Here is a 20,517-nt window from a genome sequence, read left to right as displayed (position 1 = left end):
TTATTGATCCAGGACTTGAAGAGAGCAAGTTTTTAGATGTAGAGGACAGAAGCATATGCTGACATATCATCAAGTCAGGGTGGCCTATAGAATGGACAAAAGTCAAACCAAGTTTTGCTAACAGTATATCTCTAGTGAGGTTAAAATTAACCAGGGCCATCAAGTTCACCTAGAAACAGGTTGCTGAACTGATACGCCTATGAAAGAATGTTATTTAGTGGGATCACAGATCCTAAGAATGGAGAACCTTGAGATGTCCTGGGGCCTGGGCATGGTGGCTCACACTTGTAATCCCAGCACTTTGGGAGGCTGAGGCGGGCAGATCACTTGAGGTGAGGCGTTCGAAACCAGCCTGGCCAACATGGTGAAACCTCATCTCTGCTAAAAATACAAAAAATTAGCCGAGCATGGTTGCAGGTGCCTGTAATCCCAGCTACTCGGGAGGCTGAGGCAGGAGAATTGCTTGACCCTGGAGGTAGAGGTTGCAGTGAGCTGAGATTGTGCCACTGCACTCCAGCCTGCCTGTGAGTAAGACTCCATCTCAATTGAAAAAAAAAACAAATGTCGTGGGAATGCACACACCGTGTTCCACTGCCTATGGAAGATGCCCCACCCTCACCCTTACCTGCCAGCTGCCCTTCCTGGGCTCAGTGGAGCCTCCATGCAGGTTCCGGGTTGGAGATGCAATGTACAGTTGAGCTGGTGTGGCAAATAGGAAGCAAGAGCAGAGGCATGGGTGGCCTGGATCAACAGAGCCATGGCAGGAACACTCAAGTCCATTCAAATAAGTATCAAATTGGAAACACAGGGACGCAGGCGACGTGCACAACGGAAATCAGAAAAAAAATGAGAACCCTAGAGGCTTACAGAGCAAAGTCCCGTTTGATGCCAAGTGGGATTGGAGGGAGTTCTTAAACAGCAGGTGGCATTGGATGGTCTCTTTTCCACCAAACTGTGTATTAACCTGGACACATCCATCATCCTTTGGTTTCCTCACAGTTTTGACGCTCTCTAAAAGACAAACTGCTTGCTTGGCATTTGCAGGCCTCAGGTATGGTGTGGCTGAAGAGGAGGCCCAGGTTAAATGTCTACACTAAGAAGAGTTTTGAGCAAATTCATGAATCCCAATTCTGTGTGTATTTTTATCGTGAATGACAAATGTTTATGAGCTTGTTTTATTAATGTAATTAGGCTGGACATGGTGGCTCACGCCTGTAATCCCAACACTTTAGGAGGCCGTGGTGGCTGGATCACCTGAGGTCAGGAGATTGAGACAAGCCTGGCTAACGTAGTGAAACTATGTCTCTACTAAAAATACAAAAGTTAGCCAGGCGTGGTGGGTGGCAAGTGCCTGTAATCCCAGCTACTTGGAAGGCTGGGGCAGGAGAATCACTTGAACCTGGGAGGCGGAGGTTGCAGCAAACCAAGATCACGCTACTGCACTCCAGTCTGGCACACACACACATATAATTAGTAGGAAATATTGCCTAAGCCTAAGTCTATCTTGTTAGAAATGCAAGAAATTTAGCTGGTGCATGCCTGTAGTCCCAGCTACTCGGGAGGCTGAGGCAAGAGAGTTGCTTGAACCCAGGAGGCTGAGGTTGCACCACTGCACTCCAGCCTGGGCAACAGAGTGAGACTCCATCTCAAAAAAAAAAAAAAAAAGGGGGGGGGGACAAGAAATAACTTCTAATATTCTTTGGGTTCTGTTCAAGCACTTTAGGTTGTGAGGGTAGGAAACCTCTTAAGTGAGTTGGACAGGGAGAATCCCCCACACCACCAGGGCAGGAAGTACAGCCAGTCCTCACTGGAAGTTGCCTGAAACCTGTAAAGTCAAGAATTAAGGTTACCGGCTGCATTTCTGCTGGTCCATGAGGTCTCACATCTCAAGATTGCTATGCCTTATGCTGTACATGCTGTACATTTCTCTCTCCTTCCTCCTCACTTTGTTTCTGTCTTTCTCTACCTCTGTCCCCACTCCTCATCCCTGGAATGTGAAGTTGCTCCTACTACTGAACAGAACTGCACCTTAGTTCACTAGTTCAGATTCCTAAGAAGCAAAATCTGATTGGCTGAGATTCTATGGCACTATGGCCCTTGAACTACCTGCCCATCTCTAGACAATCGTCTGTAGCCACAGTGTGGGGAAAGGGAGCCCTTAGAGCAGAACCACATCTGAAACCATATCTAATACATGTTAGGCTTCTCACCTTTCCCCTTTCATGATGGCAGATGAAGCCTGTTCAGATCAGTGCATAACTGAAATTGGCAGTTATCCAACTAGAATCCTCACTCATAAAGATGTTAGTTCATTTGAGAGGAACAAAGACAACTGCTTGGTGACACAATCTTAGGGTAGCACTCATGCCAGGTTGCTCCTATGAAGTAGTAGAACATAGAAAAAAAAGCTACAGATGCCCAGAACAATCCCCTTCATGGGCAGGTTTGTTGTTTTTGGTTTGTTTAAATAGCTGAAAACATACTCATGTGCTGTTTGTAAAATTCAGAAAAAAAGCTCTGTGTTACTCCAGTATTTTGATGGAAATGGATTACAGTTCCTTTTGTCCTCTAAACCTGAAACTAGGTACGTTTTCAGCCCCACTTTTGGCGGCAGCTGGTTAGCTCTGTTTGCAAAGCATTCTGGCTTCAGTACCTGAACTTAATGGTGCAGACGCTGGATCTGTCATTGTTAGCTTCCTTTGAGTTCCATGACAACTTCCTTAATGTGTTGTTCTCTTTGTGCCATGAGTAGTAAATTCTTACCAGCAGTGAGAAATTAGTTCCTCCGCTCTTAAGCATGAGCACGAAGGTCAGATCTCATGGTCTGAAGCTACGTGCACAGAATTCCCAGCAGCTCTTTCACGGCTAGTTTTATGTTTACTGTAATGAGATATTTTTCCCCCGTGCCTATTATGACTTCTACAGGATATTGTATTTGTTAAGGTACATCCTGGGTCCAGGGAACAGGACAGAGTGCCCAGACCCTTAAAAAGGTAAACCTGGTGGCTGTTCTTATTAGTCAGAGTTGCATTTGTGGTTTTGTAGACTTTGAAGTAAATAAAAACAAGAAATCTTTGGAGGGCTTCATAGTGAATATCAGAAAAGATAGTTTGGTATTGTAAATGGATAATGCCACTAACTGTATTTCTGGATCAATGTGTGTTGGAGACATTAAATTTATCTACATTCCAAAAGTTAACAATGGAACTAAACCAAGCCAAGGGGAGAGTTCTAGTTTTTTTGTTTTGCTTTGTTTTAAAAATAATACAGAAAAGAGAAAATATTTCTTACAAGTTAATGATCAACACCTGGTGGAATGAGTAATCATGTTGAACAGTGCTATAGAAAGACAGTATCAAAAGCAGACGGACTTGCAGTTTCATTCAAATAACCTCAGTCTCCACGTTAAATAACTATGGGAAGGAGCGAGTACCTTATAGGACAGGTACTGTTGGTGCAGTACCCATAGTTACTCCAGCTCAGGAAAAAGGAAGTAAATACATATGGTGAAGTGATTTCAAATGGTTCCAAAGCCATTTCCTTACCTTACTCCTAAACTTTCTGTAGATAATGGGACTTTCAAAGTCAGTTATTGTGTTAAACATGGGGCAGTGATGAAAAATTGTAACCAGACATTTTCAGATAGATGAAACCAAGTAGGCATTTTCAAATATGAACTGGAAAGGGACCTCTGCACACAATGCACTTAAAGAGGTTTATAAAGTTCCAGAATGTAAACAAAGGCACATAATGATGAGGGACAACCTCTTAAACATTCTAACCAAGTGTTCATTGTTTTCCACAGTTCCTGTGTGTCGGCTGATGGTCCTACGGCTGATGGTCCTACAGCTGATGGTCCTACGGAGGTACGTGGTTAGAGTGATCTGATCTTTGGTATCATTGTATCCCAACAGGGACCAGGAAGATCATCGTCATCTATGTGGCAGACTAAAAGGCTGTTAAATACTTGTATATAGAGAGAATTAAGTATCATACTAAATTACAAACGTTGTGATTAATGATTGACCCTCTGATAGCTACTCTACAGGAGCATCCTAAACATTTCTCAGCATTCATCTTGTCACACTTTTGGTCATTCTATGTAACTGCAGCCAATCTCATATTCCACAGTCCTTTACAACAACTCTTTGGTTTTGAGCTTTATCATAGTGGAGATAGAATTTTATGAGTATATTGTTAAGATCGAGTCAGGGAACTTCCGTATTATCCTTTCGAGAGAATTGGCTTCCAAAGCGACTTTTCAAGAGATCCAGAAGGGTCATGCCTTAGTAGTAGAGCTAAACTATCCCAGAATAGAGGCTACTTCAAACCTACCCTCAAAACGTTTAAAAAGAAGCCATGAAAGAATCAAACAAATCTGATTTTCCAATAACTTGTCTTCTAACAAAGCCATTCTTTAAGGGAACATGGCAAAGTTCAGATACTTAACTCAATGTTCACCAGCCAATAAAAAATTACTAGACATGCCAAGAAGCAGGAAAATGTGACCCATAACCAAGAGTTAAAAAAAAAGCAGTCAATAGAAAAAGACCCAACAATGGCAGACAATGGAATTAGTAGGCAAGGACTTTGAAATAGCTATTACATATATGCTCAATGTGTTTAAATATCTTTATAATCAGGAGAGATAGTGAAGATATTTAAAAACCAAATGGAAATTCTAGAGGTGAAAAATACAATATCTGAAATGAAAAATACGTTGGATGGGATTAACTGCATCTTCTATATGGAAAAAGAAAAGATCAATGAACTTGAAGTTGTAGCAATAGAAATTATTCAAACTGAAATAGAAAAGCAATGGAAAAAAATGGGGCCTCAGTAACTTGGGGGTAATTATTCTTGTAATTGCAGTACCAGTAAAGTGTGTGTTTGGCGGGGGGGTCAGGGGCAGGAAGGAGGCTGGGTGCCATGGCTCACGCCTGTAATCCCAACACTTTGGGAGGCTGACGTGGGAGTATACCTTGAGCTCAGGAGTTTGAGACTAGCCTGGGTAACATACCGAGACCTCATCTCTACTGAAAAAAAAAAAAAAAAAAAAAATTAGCTGGGTGTGATGGCACACGCCTAGAAGTCCCAGCTACTCGAGAGGCTGAGGCAGAAGAAATACTTGAACCCTGGAGTTTGAGACTGCAGTGAGCTGTGATTGCATCGCTGCACTCCAGTCTACATGACAGGCTGAGACTGTCTCAAAACAGTCTCAAAAACATGTCTCAAAACAAAAACAAAACACAAAAACATTGAAGAAATAATGGCTGAAAAAAATTCAAATTTGATAAAAACTATGATGAACTCACAGATCCAAGGACCTTTACAAAACCCAAGTAGGATAAACACACAAAAAGATCACACTGAACCATATCATACCCAAATCGCTGAGAAACAGTAATAAAATCTTAAAATCAGCCAGAGAAAAAAATGCATATGAGATACAGAAGAATAAAAGAATGAGACAGATTTCTTTTTAGAAATGATGCAAATCAGAAGATAATGGTATGACACCTTTACTGAATAAAACATTTTTTGGGGTCAATGTAGAATTCCACATCTAGCAAAACATCCTTTAAAACTTTTACCCTAGGCTGGGCATGCTGGTGGCTGAGTTAGGAGGATCACTTAAGCCTAGAAGTTCAGTGTTATCGTGTGCTATGACTGTGCCTGTGAATAGCCATTGCATTTCAGGCTGGGCAACATACTGAGACCCCATCTATTACATTAAAATTTCACCTTAAAATAAAGACTTTTAGGCTAGGCGTGGTGGCTCACGCTTGTAGTCCTAGCACTTTGGGAGTCTGAGGTGGGCGGATCACCTGAGGTCATGAGTTCGAGACCAACCTGGCCAACATGGCCAAACCCCATCTCTACTAAAAATACAAAGATGAGCCAGGCATGGTGGTGCATGGCTGTACTCCCAACTACTCAGGAGGCTGAGGCAGGAGAATTGCTTGAACCCAGGAGGTGGAGGTTGCAGTGAGCCGAGATCGCACCACTGCACTTCAGTTTGGGCCACGGAGTAGAACTCCATCTCAAAATAATAATAAATAAAAATAAATAAAAAACAAAGACTTTTAAAGACAAAAGCTGAGAGACTTTGTTACCACGAGATCTGCACTGTATGTAATATTAAGGAAAGTTCTTCAGGCAGAAGAAAGATAAAACCAGATGGAAACTTAGATCTATGCAAAGGGATGGAGAGCATAAGGAATGCTAAGTATAAATGTATTTCATTCTTATTTAAAAATTTATTTTAAAAGCAATTGACTGGCTGGGTGTGGTGGCTCATGCCTGTAATCCCAGCACTTTGGGAGGCCAAGGTGGGCAGGAGTTCAAAACCAGCCTGGCAACATGGTGAGACCCTGTCTCTACCAAAAATACAAAAATTAGCCGGGTGTGGTGGCATATGCCTGTAATCCCAACTGCTCGGGAGGCTGAGGCAGGAGAATGGCTTGAACCCGGGAGGTGGAGGTTAAAGTGAGCCGAGATCATGCCATTATGCTCCAGCCTGGGCAACAGAGTGAGACTCCATCTCAAAAAAAAAAAAAAAAGCAATTGGCTATGTAAAGCAAAATTAACAAATGCATAGTGGGGTTCATTACTTATGCTGAAATAAAATGTGTGATAACAATAGCACAAAAGATGAGGCCGAGTGTGGTGGCTCACGCCTGTAATCCCAGCACTTTGGGAGGCCAAGGTGGATGGATCACGAGGTCAAGAGATCGAGACCATCCTGGCCAACATGGTGAAACCCTGTCTGTACTAAAAATACAAAAATTAGCTGGGCATGGTGGTATGCGGCTGAAATCCCAGCTACTTGGGAGGCTGAAGCAGGAGAATCGCTTGAACTTGGGAGGTGGAGGTTGCAGTGAGCCGAGGTCATGCCTCTGTACTCCAGCCTGGCAATGGAGTGAGACACTGTCTCAAAAAAAAAAAAAAAAAAAAAAAAAAGAAAAGGGAAAATGGAAGTATACTGTTATAAAGTTATAACATTCAAATATTATTTAAAGTAGACTTGGTACGTTAGGGATATGTATTATAAACATTGGCACTACCACTGAAAACTAAAATGTAGACATGTAGTTAACCAATAGCAGGAAATAAGGGAAAAAATGAACAAAGAACAGATGAGGTGAATAGAGAACAAATAGCAAGATGGTAGATCTAATCTCAGCCATATCATTAGTGTAAATTTTATAAATTCTGCAATTAAAATGAATGAATTTGATCCATCTGACCAGAGAGAATTTTATAATGTATTGTGAAGTGAAAAAAGCAACTTGCAGAGTTATGTATAGAGTATAGTTCCATTTTGATTCAATGTTTAGAAAGCAACAACTAAAACTTCACCATACCTATATATCTCTGTATATATGTATGTGTACATATATATATACATACATACATATCTACATACACAATAGCTTGAGAATGGAGAAAGTGTAGAAGGAGAAACATTGGACTGCTAGCATTATCTATGGGTGGTGGGACAGAGAGGGGAAGGAAAAAATAAAGGAGACTGGCAAAATGGAAACATGCATGACAAAATGTTACCCAAAAGTGTTAACTATAATATCTCTGTGACAATATGGTTAATACTAAAAATGAGTTCAGAACATAGAGCAGCAGTAGAACTTGACATGAACATGTGAAAACATTGAATTGACTTAGGATGGGGTCTTAGATTCTAGAACTTCAATGTAGTTTCAATAACATTGTATTTTATTAAAATTAAAACTAAAAATCTGAGGTTTGAAGGTACAGAAAATTATGACCCAAATTCTTTTTATGTATTTTATAGTGTTCTTTGAATCTCTAGTTTTCTGGAGAGAAGGCAGAGACTCTTTGTGTAATAATTCTCCTAAGACAATGTTTCTAGCCTGTTAAAAATGCTTTAGCATTTTAGCTGGTATTGGCACACAACACTGGCTCCTATAAGTGGTCATTAAACATGGCAAGATACTCCACTGGAGGTGAGAAATGAATTGGTCAGAGCTCTTTGGTTGCAAGCAGCAGGAACTGACTTTGACTGACTGGGAAAAAAAAAAAAAAAAAAAAGAAAAAGGAAATTATTAGAAAGACCAGACTTTGAATTCAGGCAACTCCAGCAGGGAAGCAGCAACTCCAGGAATGGCCTATTGCTGGAGAATTCTGGGCAGGTTGCTGCCACTGGCATGAATGAATTCCAGTCTTCCAAATTTACACTGGCACAGATGGCAAAGCTGTGGAAGACAGCACTGGACTCATCACATGCTCATTCTGTAGATAGACCAGGACCTACCAGGAGGTGCTCAGGACCCCTTAGGGTTTCAGTAGCAGGAGGGCTGCTACCTGTAAGTACAGTCCCACCAAGATTGCAGAGGGGGAAAGTTGTTTCCCGAAAAGAAAAATCTGAGTGTGCCCAAGATACACCTTTGTACTGGAAAGCAGAAGAGGAACCACAGAGAAAAATGTGCACAGAGATGAGTGTCTACCTGCAGTACATGATCCAATTGCATTCCTGAGTCTGGAGCCCAAACTGAAGAAGGCATGGCTTGCAAATGCTTTCATGCTATGCATCTGTGGGAATTGAATTTATGGTCCTAAGTCCAATGTAATAGACATATTATGGTTTGCCATTATCTTGAAGGAAGTTGATGTAATTTGTGTTGATGGCTTATATATAGGTAGTTTTAGGTACTAGGTACATTTTTTAATAAATTCAAATTTTATTTTCCGTCTCTCATTTCAAGTGTTACTATAGTATAAAATAGTTGTTTTCTGATGTAGGCCTAAAACTAACCAGAAAAAAAAAATTAATACATTAGTAAAACTGGGAAATGTTACTAACATATAATAAATGTTGCTGAGTGATGTGAGATAAAATGGCATGTCTGAGCCTCAGAGGAGGATATAGCAAATAGGCAAGTTGGGGGAAATCATTAAAGGAAAGATGTGCAGACTGCTGAGATTCTGTGCACTGCAAAAGGAGAATAGTGATCTTTCAGATAGGCTTAGAGTTTAAGAAAATAATAAATTCGTCACTGAAATAAAAGGTAAGGATTAAAGAATTAGTATGAAGTGGAAATGGGAAGCCTTTGCTTTTTGAAACATTTGGACTCAAGATCCATCTTCCAGACTTCCAAAATGTTAAGGGCTCCTGTTTGCGCCTTCTCAGAATGATGTGCTTTCTTTCTTCAGGAAGACAAGTGTTATTTACTAGTGTTTACAGCTTTTGTAATACTGAACCCCAGGACTCCCACAGAAGTGTGCTCTGACCTCTTACACAGAGTTCTTTCTTAAGCCACAGCAAAGGAAATAATGGACATTGAGAGGTCAAGTGTGTGCGTGTGCCTTCCACCCTGTGCCCTTTAAATATCAGTAATTATTGTTTTTCTTCCTGAAGAAGCAGCATCTGGTTGTATGGAATTTGGCAGAAGTAGGTATCCTGTGCTAGTTCTTTTGATATTTAAATATGAGCAAGAGAGGTAAATGGCAACTAAATCTGAGCCATTTGAGGAGGAATGAGAGTAATAAAAACAATGAAACTGAACCACACACATTGAGTTAGATCTTTGTAGATTGTCTTGTCGACCTGCCTACCCCAGTCATATGGAAAAGAATGTGAGGATCAAAGAGACGACATGATTTGACACAATTTCACTGTTCAAACACTTATGGGACTTTTCTATACAATTTCTTGTTTTGAAGAAATACAGAATTATTTTACAACAGTGTTATGTGGGGTTGGGATTAACATCCTCCTTACAGACAAATCCTTTTATGACAAGACTGATCATATAGAAATATATGTAGGGACATGTATCTGCAATTTTGTGTTGAACTTCAGCATTGGACTGCATTTAGGAAGGTGATGGATTAGATACGTAGCTTGCAATTCTTTCATCATCCTTAAAAATGGGCCCATTTCCAGGCCAGGTCCACAGCTATGTCTTGGGAATTTGCACCCATCTGAAGCGTGCTCAAGAAGGGCAGGTATATGAAAAGATGCTCAGCGTCGCTACTCATCAGGGAAATGCAAATCAAATCACTATGAAATATCACCTCATACTTATTAGGATGGCTATTATCAAAAAGGCAGGAGATAAATGTTGGAGAAAATGCAGGGAGAAGGGAACCCTGGTACAATGGTGGTGGGAATATAGATTGATGAAGCCACTGTGGAAAAGAGTATGGAGGTTCCTAAATCAAAAATAGGACTATCATATAATCCAACAATTTCTCTTCTGGATATATACCCAAAGGAGTTGAAATCATCACCTCATAAAGATACCTGCACTGTTGTGTTCATTGCAGCATTGTTAAATTTTCATGTAAGAATGGTCTTTAAAAAATAAATTTTATTGCATATATTTAAGGTGTACAACATGTTCCGAGATAAATATAGTAAAACAGTTACTATAGTCAAGCAAATTAACATATGAATCATCTCATATAATTACCCCAACCCCATCCCCCATTTTTTCTGGCAAGAGTTCAGTTAAGTTTATGTATCTGCACTGTTGTGTTCATTGCGGCATTAGTCACAATAGCCAAGATCTGGAAACAACCAAGGTGTGCATTGATAGGTGAGCAAATAAAACACACACACACACACACACACACAGAGAGAGAGAGAGAGAGAGAGAGAGAGAGAGATTATTCAGCCTTAAAAAGGAAATCCTGGCATTTGCCACAAGATGGATGAATCTGAAGGACATTATGCTAAGTGAAATAAGCCAGACACAGAAAAATACTGCATGATCTCATATATGAAATCTAAAAAAAAAAAAAGTCAAATACACAGTAAATAAAATGGCAGGGGTGTGGTGGAGTACAAATGGGGAGATATAGGTCACAGGCTAAAAAGTAGCAGATATGTAGGATGTAAAACAGGACTGTAGGTAATAATACTGTAATTAGGAGTTTTACTTAAAGAGTAGATTTCAGGAACTCTTGCCAGAAAAAATTGGGGGGGTTGGGGCGAGGAACTATATGAGATGATTCATATGTTAATTTTGCTTTACTATAGTAACTATTTTACTATATGTATCCCAGAACATGTTGTACACCTTAAATAAATGCAATAAAATTTATTTTTAGGAGGCCATTCTTACCATGAAAACTTAACTGAATGAATTCTAAACCTGAGTATATCCAGGACACTCATCTGGGCTTCTAATGTAACAAGATATTCTGTGCTCCCAGAATAAAATAAATTTCATAATAATGCAATGGGATAACGCGTTCAAATGAATACAAGCAATAGGGATTATTTCACAAATACTGTCCTAGTTTATCAAACATGTGTAATTATCCACAAGTTTTGGATAAGGAAAAGAAGCTAATAGGGTAAGTGACTTGTCTAAGAGTATCTGGCGTATAACAACGTATTTTGTTAAATGAATGGATTAATGGGGTAGTGTAGCAGATTGATGCTATATCACAGAATGTACACCTGAAAGCAATAATGGATGCCATTACGTATGGCAGTGCTGAAAAGAAGAAATGTGTAATAGAAATGTCACTTTTAGAAAACCTTGCAGAGTCTCAGTAGCTGCCTTTTGTATGCTACCTTTTGAAAGAACGGCATTTGCGAGGGAGCTGTCTGTGGTGCTGAACAGGATGCAACTACTAGGTCCGATGATGGCCTTCACCAATTTCTGTTCATGTTTTCTCCTCGGCTTCTGTTACCAACGAAAACAATATTAATAAAAATTAAAATAATGTTATCAATTTTTTCCTTTTTAAGCTTTCGAAGAGAGATTTTAAAAATAGATTTATTGAGTTTACATATCATTAAATTCACATTTTAAAACGTATAATTCAGTGGATTGTAATATATTCACAAAGTTGTGGAACCTTCACCACGATCTAAATTTGGAACATTTTTAGTACCATCAAATAAAGCTCTGTATCCACTAGCATTCAATCCCCATTCCCCAACCCCTCAGCCTCCAGCAACCACAAATTTACTTTGTCTTTATAGATTTGCCTATTCTGAACATTTCATATAGATGGGAATCATACACTATAGGGTCTTTCGTGACTGGCTTCTTTCAGGTAGCATAATATTTGCAAGGATTATCCATGTAGTAATATGCATCACTACTTCATTTCTTTTTACTGACAAATAATAGTCCATTGTTTGAACTTTTTTGTTTTGAGACAGGGTCTCACTCCAGCACCCAGGCTGGAGTACAGTGGTGCAATCATGGCTCACTGCAGCCTCAACCTTCAGGGCTCAAACGAGCCTCTCACCTCAGCCTCCCAGGTAGCTGGGACTACAGGCATGTGCCACAACACCTGGCTAATTTTTTGTAGCAACGAGGTTTTGCCATGTGGGTCAGTCTGTAATTGAACTCCTGGGCTCAAGTGATCCACCTGCCTCAGCCTCCCAAAGTGATGGGATTACAGACATGAGCCACCATGCCCAACCGATATACTCCATTTTATTGATCTATTCGTCAGTTGGTGGATATTTGAGTTGTTTCTATTTTTTGTCTATTACAAATAATGTTGCTGTGAGCTTCCATGTATAAGATTTTTGTATGGGGATGTTTTCAGGTCTCTTGGGTATATACCTAGGAGTGGAATTGCTGGGCTATACTATTTCTTTGTTTAACATTTTGAGGAACTGACAGATACTTTTCCAAAGCAGTGGCACTATTTTACATTCTTACATGTACAAAGGTTCTAATTTCTCTACATCCTCTCCAACATTTGTTATTGTCTGTGTTCTTGACGGTAGTCATTCTAGGGGGTGTGAAGTTGTATCTCATCATGGTTTTGATTTGCACTTAGATATTCCTGATAACTAATAATGTTGAGCATTTTTTTCATATATTTATTGGCCACGTGTTATCTTCTTTGGAGAAATGTCTATTTGAATTGTTTGCCCCCCTTTTTTTGAGACAGTTTATTTGTCCATTTTCATGCTGCTGATAAAGACATCCCTGAGACTGGGTAATTTATAAAGAAAAAGAGGTTTAATGGACTCAGTTCCACGTGGCTGGGAGTGCCTCACAATTATGGCAGAAGGCGAAAGGCACATCTTACATGGCGTCAGGCAAAAGGAAAAATGAGAACCAAGTGAAAAGGGAAACCCCTTATAAAACCATCAGATCTTGTTAGATTTATTCACTGCCCAAGAACAGTGTGGGGGAAACCACCCCCATGATTCAATTATCTCCCACCAGGTCCCTCCCACAACATACAGGAATTATGGGAGTTACAATTTGAGATGACACTTGGATGGGCACACAACCAAACCATATCAGATGGAGTCTCACCTTGTTACCCAGGTTGCAGTGCAGTGGCATGATCTCAGCTCACTGCAACGTCTGCCTCCTGGCTTCAAGTGATTTTCCTACCTCAGCCTCCTGAGTAGCTGGGATTACAGACATGTGCCACTAACCAGCTAATTTTTGTATTTTAAGTAGAGATGGGGTTTTACCATGTTAGCCAGGCTGGTCTTGAAATCCTGACCTCAGATGATCGGCTTGCCTCAGCCTCCCAAAGTGCTGGGATTACAGGCGTGAGTCACCATGCCTGGCCTCTTTGCCCATGTTTTAAAAGTTGGGTTATTTTTCTTTTTACTGTTGAGGTAAAAGAGTTATTTACATATTCTGATACAAGTCCCTTATTAGTATATGATTTGCAAATGTTTTCTCCCATTCTGTGGGTCATGTTTTCACTTTCTTCATTGTGTAAAGGACTGTTTTCAAAGGCAATCTTTCTCTGATTCTTCCCAATCCTTTCCTCAGCAACTCTCCAAGGGTTTGTTAATATTAACATAGTGAGAATTTCAATATCTATACTCTGAGTAGCTCATTATAAAACGGGGAAGTCATTTCACTACATAAACATTGGGAAATACCATATGAAACAAAACTCTTAGTTTCTCTCTGGTAAAATACTTGTTTATGAAACTGGATGACACAGTATAAGTGACATCTGTACCTGCAGAAGAGGCATGCCCCCAGCGCTGCACCTTTCTCATTATCTTTAGCCTTCTTTCTTCTCAATAAAACAAAGTCTGCTTGGAAATGATAGTCAGAAAAAAAGTAAATGGAAGCACAGAACTGTTTTCTACCCTAACAGGTATTAAGCTCCTGTTTTCAAAATCTGTTATTTTGTAAGAAAATGTATTCCTTTCACACAGAGAGAAATTAAGTTATTTTTAAAACAGAAACTATTACCTTTTGCAAGAGCTTTTCCCCCTTAGTGAAAAGCAGAATTTAAAAAATCACTAGTGAGTTAACCAAGATCAGATTTATTGTCTTAAAACTTTCCCAGACAGTATTTACCCAGTGCCTACATTAAGTTGAAAAATATCTTCTAATTCTCGCAGTGCTAAGCTGAAAATATATCTGGCTGTTCTCCACTATGGGCTTAAGGGAATGTTCTTCCTGCTAAAAACAAAAATTGGTATCAATGTAATTGAAGAATCATTTAAACTTCTTTTGTTTTGTTTTGTTTTGTTTTTTGATGGAGTCTCCCTCTGTTGCCCAGGTTATACAGTGCAGTGGCATGATCACAGCTCACTGCAATCTCGACCTTCCAGGCTTAGGTGATCCTCCTACCTCAGCCTCCCAAGTAGCTGGGACTATAGGTATACAGCACCACACCTGGCTAATTTTTGTATGTTTAGTAGAAATGGGGTTTCACCTTGTTGGCCAGGCTGGTCTTGAACTCCTGACCTCAAGTGATCCACCCTCCTCAGCCTCCCAAAGTGCTGGGATTACAGGCATAAGCCACCGTGCCTAGCCTTCAACATTTAATATAAGATTTTAATTTGTTCAAAAGGGTAGATAATATTTTCCAAATGGTTATTGGACAGAAATGATTTTCAAATGGTTACTTTATTAGACAGAAATGATGGTGATATAATAGTTCATGGATCATTTCATTTACAAAGATCTGAAATTCCCATTCAGTATTTAAAACTGTAAATAATTTTGCTCTAGTTTATTACAGTCAAAACAGCATCATCTGAAGTACTTTTTATATTTTATCCAAATAATTCCTGGTTAGGTTTATTTTTTTTTAAATAAATACATAGTAGAAGTCAGAAGACCTGAGTTCTACTTTTGATATCACTAGAAGATAATTGAACTGCTGCTCTAATTTTCTCTCTCTTTTTTTTTTTTTGAGATGGAGTCTCGCTCTGTCGCCTAGACTGGAGTGCAGTAGCGCAATCTCGGCTCACTGCAGTCTCCACCTCCCAGGTTCAAGTGATTCTTCTGCCTTAGCCTCCCGGGTAGCTGGGACTACAGGTGCCCGCCACCATACCTGGCTAATTTTTGTATTTTTAGTAGAGGCGGGGTTTCACCACATTGGCCAGGCTGGTCTCCAACTCCTGACCTCAAATGATCCACCCACCTTAGCCTCCCAAAGTGCTGGGATTACAGGTGTGAGCCATTGCACCTGATCTAATTTTCTGTCTCTTGAGGATGCTACAGGAAGGATTAAATAAAGTTGGCCTTGAGCTTTTCTCTGGTGGTATCACCAGAATCACAGTTTTTGCTTTTGTTTTGCTGTATGTGTTTTGTTAGTTTAACCATGATTCATTACTGGGTTATGAGAATTGACAGTCTTCAACAAAAGCCTTTATATAACAGGGTAAGAGAAAGACAGGTTTAAGAGGTTTCTTTAGTTGCTACTTTTGTCATTACCCTGCCATACATTATTTCAGATATGAGAGCATTTCAGAAGCATGGGCTCTGCCAGCCTTCATCTCTTATTTGTCAAAAATCTTAGAGCAGGCACCACAGCTGACCGTGTTTACCTGGCCTTCACAAAGCTTTTGGGAAACTCACTAGCAATTATTATGACACCTGGGGAAAAAATTTCCTATCAGCTGCGTGGTCTCCATAACTTCACACTGCTGGGATGTCTCCAAGGATAATAGTCATAAAGATACTCTGAAATTTTTACAGAGCTAACTTTCATTAAAAGAAAAAGGAGGAAATAGGCCAGGCATGGTGGCTCACGCCTGTAATCAGCACTTTGGGACATGGAGGCGGGCAGATCACGAGGTCAAGAGATGGAGACCATCCTGGCCAACATGGTGAAACCCCATCTCTACTAAAAATACAGAAATTAGCTGGGCGTGGTGGCGCATGGCTGTCATCCCAGCTACTCAGGAGGTTGAGGCAGGAGAACCGCTTCAACCTGGGAGGGGGAGATTGCAGTGAGCTGAGATTACGCCACTGCACTCCAACCTGGCAACAGAGCGAGACTCTGCCTCAAAAAAAAAAAATAAATAAAACTCAAACTCCAACTAAAACAAAACAAAACAAAAACCCAAAGAACAAGGAGTAAATTAAACTTCAATAAATTTTTATTAATTTCAAATGAAACAAGCAAACATTTACTATACTTACTACATGCCAGGAACTGGGCTAGATGTGGGGATGTAAAGATGAATGATACAGTCTGCACTCAAGAGGAGATCACACTGTAATAGGAGGCCTAATGAAAACCAAATACTAATAAAGCAATGTTATACCAATCTACATTGGGAACCAATGGAGATGGGAAAAAAGTCAATCCTCATAGGGAGTGGATTGGGGAGTGGGAGTGGTAGAAGTTAGAGTTTAAAAGGTAGCCTGGCACTTTGGGAGGCCGAGGCAGGCAGATTACCTGAGGTCAGGAGTTAGAGACCAGCCTGGCCAACATGGTGAAACCTTGTCTCTATTAAAACCACAAAAATTAGCCAGGCATGGTGGCACACACCTGTAATCCCAGCTACTTGGGAGGCTGAGGCAGGAGAACTGCTTGAGCCTGGAGGTGGAGGTTGCAGTGAACTGAGATCGTGCCACTGTACTCCAACCTGGCCTGACCGACAGAGCAAAACTCTGTCTCAAAAAAGAAAAAAGAAAAAAAAAAAAAAAAGATAGCCTGTACCACACTGTGAAGAGCATTACTAATAGCGAATGGGGAACAGTCATTTGAATCTGAAAGAATGACTTCAGTGGGAATTATGGGAGGTAGAATGAGATAAAATGAAAGGGGTGTGTGTGCTGTGGCGGTTGGTCACATGGGGTGTGTGTGCTGTGGTGGTTTGTCACGTGTGTGTGTGCTGTGGCGGTTTGTCACATGGTGTGTGAGCTGTGGTTTGTCACAGGGGTGTGTGAGCTGTGGCTGTTTGTCACGTGGGGGTGTGTGTGTGCTGTGGCAGTTTGTCACATAGGTGTTTGTGTGTGCTGTGGCGGTTTGTCATATAGGTGTGTGTGAGCTGTGGTGGTTTGTCACATGCTATGTGTGACACAGTACACACACACACCCCTATGTGACAAACCACCACAGCTCACACACCCCTATGTGACAAACTGCCACAGCACACACAAACACCTATGTGACAAACCACCACAGCTCACACACCCCTATGTGACGAACCGCCATAGCACACACACCCCTATGTGACAAACTGCCACAGCACACACACACCTATGTGACAAACCACCACAGCTCACACACCCCTATGTGACGAACCACCACAGCACACACACCCCTATGTGACAAACTGCCACAGCACACACACACCTATGTGACAAACCACCACAGCTCACACACCCCTATGTGACAAACCGCCACAGCACACACACACATCTATGTGACAAACCGCCACAGCACACACACACCTACAGCTCACACACCCCTATGTGACAAACCGCCACAGCACACACACACACCTATGTGACAAACCGCCACAGCACACACACACCTATGTAACAAACCTGTGTGTTCTGCACATGTATCCTGGAACACAAAGTAAAAACAACAACAACAACAACAAACAAAATATCTGTCAGTCACTATCCCTTTATTCTCCTTCATTTTTTTCCCACTGAACTTGACACACACACATACACACACACAATTTCTTGTCTATTTCACTAGAATATAAGATCCATGAGGAAACGGATTTTGCGTTGTTTACTGTTGTATCCCCAGGACCTACTATATGAAAAAATATTTTTGAAGGGATGCATGAAATAACTAGCTTAAGAGAGTAAGTGGATTGCAATATGATCAACTAAAATAGAAAATATAGAAAGGAAGGTAGACTTGCAAGAATAGGTGATAGATTCTTTTTGAGACATGATGATTTTGAGGTCCCACTGTGAATATATGGTTTGGAACTTGTAGAGACGCTGGGGTTGGAGATTAATATTTGAAAGTCATGGGTGCTTAGGTATCAGCAAAAGAATGAATTTTGAATCAAGGGGACATGATAAACTGCGTGGATCTTAGAGAGCTGCATGAGAAATAGTTTGGTGTGACTCCTGGCCATTAGAACTGCATTCTTCATTATCTGCTTCCATCTCATGGGATTTGTAGGTAATGCTTTACCGCTGGTAAGGCCTTGGGGAATGCTGTTCCTGCAGCCATGCCTGGTATACTTTGTCTTGTTCAGCTGAAAACTCCAGTTTGCTGTAAAGGTGACAACTTATATATACATTCTCAATTGTTTACACAGTTTTCATATTGTTTGCTGAGGATTTCTGCTCTTCCACAAGCCACTTGAAATAACTACTCTTTAAACACACACATACACACACCCATGGCAAGTCATGTGATAAACCTTGAAAGTCACAATGAATACAACAGGAATAAGTAATTTGAAATCTCAAGAGAGATTCAGTGGAAACAAACATGTTCCATAGTTCAATATTTAAGACTGTTAGCAGGAAGCAATGATTTGCCTTGTTTTTGAGTATTAACTAGTAGAGCTCATACTTTTTGTTCTTCAAAATAACAAGTGCAAAATGGTTTTGTAATAAGCACAACCCATGCCAGCTTCCATCTCAAGCCATTTTCCAGTGTTATTTTAGTGAAACGTTACCTGGAAGAACTATCTCTCAATTTGACTGCCATTATGAATGTATCTCGAGTTCTCATTCTTTTCACAGTGATTTCAAAGGTTTTACATATTTCATTAGCAAAACAAACTGTAGTATAATTCACTCCAACTGATTTTTAAGCAAATTGGAGTCTGAATAATACAGTGTATTAAATAGCATTGAGAGTTGGATACAGTGAATATCAAGCATACTATCCATTGCATCATATTTGTTATAGGCTAAGACTAGTTGCTATAGGCTAAGACTCATCTGTCAAGGTTCAGGTTGGATAAATTATGTTATTCAGTTACTACATATGTTCATTGTATTTCATTTAAAATGTGATTATTTATATGACTATTAAAATGTACTCTCCCAATAATCTTCATAGATTATATTCCTTTCAAGAAATGTTACCACTTGGCCGGGCACGGTGGTTCACGCCTGTAATCCCAGCACTTTGGGAGGCCAAGGCAGGTGGATCAGGAGGTCAGGAGATTGGGACCATCCTGGCTAACACAGTGAAACCCCGTCTCCACTGAAAATACAAAAAATTAGCTGGGCATGGTGGCGGGCGCCTGTAGTCCCAGCTACTCGGGAGGCTGAGGCAGGAGAATGACGTGAACCCGGGAGGCAGAGCTTGCAGTGAGCCGAGATCGTGCCACTGCACTCCAGCCTGGGGCATGGTGAGAGACTCCGTCTCAAAAATAAATAAATAAATAAAAATAAAAGTAAAAATAAAAAAAGAAATGTTACCACTTCAGGAGAGCCAAATCTGTACTTAGAGCAGTAGTTTTGAGCATTATACAAATGTCAGTTACAGTGTTAGACACTTTCAGACTGCTTCCCTCGACTGCCCTGCAGCCTTTTAAAGTTTTTAAATTTTTGGTAGAGTCGGGGTCTTGCCATATTGCCCAGGCTGATCTGAAACTCCTGGGTTCAAGCAGTCCTCCTGCTTTGACTTCCCAAAGTGCTGGGATTATAGGCATGAACCCCTGAGCCCACCCTCTTTCCTTCTGAAGGTTTCACCCACTTTCCAGACCGAGCCTTCTCTACCATCTTTGTCAGGCTGGCTGAAATCTGAGTAGAAGGCCCAGGCTTGAAAAGGGATAATCTGACTTCTTTTCCAATTCACATGCCCTATGTACTGCATCACGCCCCAACTCTGGGCTTGGATGAAACACTGCATACACCATGCAGAACTGAATTTGGCCTCCTGAGTGGCTGCTGAAGGACTTGATGACACTATTCAAAAATGTGGACGAGTTAGCTTTCTGTGGGGAGACCCTTGATTAATAGGAACTAGGAAATAGAGGGAGGCAGGCAGCAAGATTCTCTCTCCCACGGAAACTCTGAGGTGCAGTTCTTCCTTGCAGCCCTTCTGGAGAACTCTCATGTGCTAGGCAGCACATGTGGCTGAATGACCTGACATATTTGTGTGTTTGTTTTCTAAAGTTTTGGATGAAGTGGTAGCCAACACAGTAGCACATTGTGTCACTTTGCTTCAGCTCTTTTCCTTGCCTCAAATCTCTTTTTTCTCTCACTCTTTGTTCTGGGTTTTCACCTCTCAAAGTATAATGCTCTGTTTTCTAGAGGACCTGCATTAAGATTATGACCATTCAAAAAATGAAGAAGACAATCTTTTTTTTTTTTTTGAGACGGAGTCTCGCTCTGT

The sequence above is a fragment of the Mandrillus leucophaeus genome, unplaced genomic scaffold (assembly GCF_000951045.1).
Source record: "Mandrillus leucophaeus isolate KB7577 unplaced genomic scaffold, Mleu.le_1.0 Scaffold445, whole genome shotgun sequence".
Classification (NCBI taxonomy): Eukaryota; Metazoa; Chordata; class Mammalia; order Primates; family Cercopithecidae; genus Mandrillus; species Mandrillus leucophaeus.
The sequence above is the reverse complement of the archived record's forward strand: the minus strand, read 5'-3'. Positions refer to the sequence as shown.